The sequence below is a fragment of the Alligator sinensis genome, unplaced genomic scaffold, assembly GCF_000455745.1.
Source record: "Alligator sinensis unplaced genomic scaffold, ASM45574v1 scaffold1216_1, whole genome shotgun sequence".
NCBI lineage: Eukaryota > Metazoa > Chordata > Crocodylia > Alligatoridae > Alligator > Alligator sinensis.
The window spans coordinates 2,802,173-2,804,771 of NW_005842018.1; the positions used below are offsets into that span (position 1 = coordinate 2,802,173).

The window sequence follows — 2,599 nt, forward strand, 5'->3', positions numbered from 1 at the left end:
GGCGCGGCCCGGGGTTTCCCGCGGCCGCCTCAGTTCCGCGTCTGCGCCCGGGGTTGGGGGCGGGGTGGGAGATCTCTATCTCCCAGTACAGCCAGGGGGGATCCAGGCACCAGTTTTGAGCGCCCCGGCCCTGGCTCCCTCGTCGTGGGAAGTTCTGCACGACCCACGCGAAACTTCCTCGAGCCCCGCAGGAAGGGTTGGGGGAAAGCTCCCCTCGCTTTCCTCGGGAGGGGTCAGAGGGGGAAAGCAGCAGGCGTGTCGCAGGCAGCCGGCTCCTCTTGTGTCGACGCTTTCGTCGGGGGCTGACGGGCATTAGCAGCGTCGTCCTGCGAAACCGGCGGCTCGGCTCGTTTCGCAGAAGGGGGCGTCTTGCCACGAGGACGTCTGCTTTCCCCCGTGCGCGATAGTATCGATAGTTGTCGGGGGCTGGAAGGGACCTCGCAGGCCGTCGGGTGCACGCCTGCGCCTGATGCCAAAGGTCTCGGCGACTCGCGCCCAGGTGTGATGTAGATCGCATGCAGGAGCACGCGCGCGTCTGCTGAGGACAGCGGGCCGACAGTTTACAAGGCCAACGCGTGCTAAGAAACCGTAGCTCGAGCAGCCAATATGACCCTTTGGGCTTCTCCAGGGTAGACGGGACTAGCGTATATTTGAATTGCTGCTTCCCCGGGCCTGCCAGACGGTGTTGGGGAGGGGCGGGGCTGGATGCCGAGCCTCTCCTACTCGACAGGTGGCCTCACGCAGACCGTTTCTGTCACCTGCTTTGCAGCGAACGAAGCTACAGAACGTGTTTGCACGTCAAAGTTGTCGTGAAGAATTAAAACGTGGGAAACAAACGTATTCCGGAGACCAGCCTAAGATTGAGTTGGGATGGAAAATGCATTAGTGAAAAACATTAGAGCGTTGTGTGATGGCGTTCGAAACGAAGCAAATGTTTACAAGGGAGGGACCTAGAAGGTGTTTTATTTGCCGTGATGAGTCCTTGAATTCTGGCCTCCTTATCGGCCCGTTCTCTTGTTTCTACCATCCAACTCTGAGCTGATAAACTAAAATGATGCCCGATGCAATAAAAAGTAAAAACAACATCATGTTGGTTGCCTGAGCTGTGGCTTCTTAGCGCTGTTTGGTTTTAGCACATGCATGTGTCTAACTGTCAGTCCCTTCTCGGTAGACATGCATGCACTAGCATCTGGATGCATTTCTTTGTTACCTTTGTCATCAGGGTAAAACTATGTATCACTATTCCAGTTGTTTTCCTTGTCATGAGTAATAATAAGTAGTCCTTACCTGGTCCACCACATCCTGAGTTATCCCCTCTGTTACATTCATACATCCAGTTCAGTGGACCAGGGATCAGATTTCTGAATATCAGCCTGAATATATTGGTCACAAAACTGCTAATATCAGAGATCACTTTGTTAGACAGTCTTGAGTTTCCCTGCATCTGATGCGAGCCAGAAGGGTCATGCTGGGAGCAGTTATTTAGCAAATGTCCATGCTTGTAGTTTATACTTTTTTTTTTTTTTTTTAAAGCTTAAGTTCCTTTTTTTAATAACTTCTTAATTTTTATGTCTTTCAGCTGTTTGCTTTTAACCTGAGCTCTAAATGTATTCTTTTCAAACATCTTTTTGCTATAATTATAACGTTTTGATAAAGGTTGTTTTAAATTAATAGCTGTTTCCTGTATTTTCTGAAAGATTTCTGTTAGTATTAAAATGAACTCTGATCTTATCAATGGGGTGCTCAAATGACCCGAAAATGTAGGAAGGCCCCCATTCGAACTGTTAAAACAAACTGAGGGAGCTCTAGGATGAATGTGGCCTTCATGATGTCCCTTCTGTGAGCTTAGTCTGCTGAACTCTTAACGTTGAGTTTGCAGCAAAATATTTGGAGGACCAGATCTTATAATTGGATTAAAAAAGTGCCTTCCTAGAATCCATCCCAGATCCATTTGCACATCTGGCCTCTAGTATGAAGTTTTTAAACGTACTAATTTCATACTAAAGCTATTTTAAAATGATGCAGGATAAAATAAAAAGTAAAAATAACATAATATTGGCTGCCTGAGCAGGGCAATTGGCAGGCAGTGAGCTGTGGAGCTTTTCAGTTGTAGTTAACCATTGGTCATTTTGGTCAGTTCAGTAGGGCCCAGAGTTGGTATCCGTTGGTAGTTGCAGTGACATGTGTGAAATTAATTTGTCTTTGTCCAGTTTCCCTTGAATACAAGTCTCAACAAAACAACCACCTTTTCCAAACAGTTGGCAGAGAGTGAGAACTTTGCAAACAGTAAGTGATCAAGTATTGATTTTTCATGGTAATTGACCTACTTTTACATATAAGGGACACAGATTTGGACAGTTTACACAGCTACTTTCTTTGAATTTTTTGTTCTGTAGCTAGACTATCTTTTAAAAAAACTCTTCATGAGAAACAGTCAAATATCTACAAAATATCCCAAATTCCCTATGTTCATATAGTATTCAATCTATCTTCTGAGTAGGAAGGATTATCAAAGACTTTTCATGTTAGGAGAAAATGGAAATAATCAGTAATGAGGATTTGCTTTAAGGTGGGGTGATTTTTCAAATGTACACTCTTT

The 2,599-nt window shown here is 45.7% G+C and overlaps 1 protein-coding gene across 9 annotated transcripts in view; it reads left to right on the forward strand.

The window, feature by feature from the left end:
* The window catches only part of UPF2 (UPF2, regulator of nonsense mediated mRNA decay), a 126,833-nt gene that overhangs the window by 9,536 nt on the left and 114,698 nt on the right, over window positions 1–2,599 (forward strand). For 4 of the 9 annotated variants that reach the window (XM_006022145.3, XM_025202322.1, XM_025202320.1 and 1 more), the window contains exons 1-2: window positions 73–499; window positions 2,211–2,286. The exons of 2 other annotated variants lie outside the window; for them this stretch is intronic. The gene's annotated coding sequence lies outside the window, so the exon portion shown is untranslated. Of the gene's footprint in view, window positions 1–71; window positions 500–2,210; window positions 2,287–2,599 lie in introns of those variants that run through there. 3 more of the 9 variants (XM_025202318.1, XM_006022144.3, XM_025202319.1) reach the window with 2 other exon arrangements.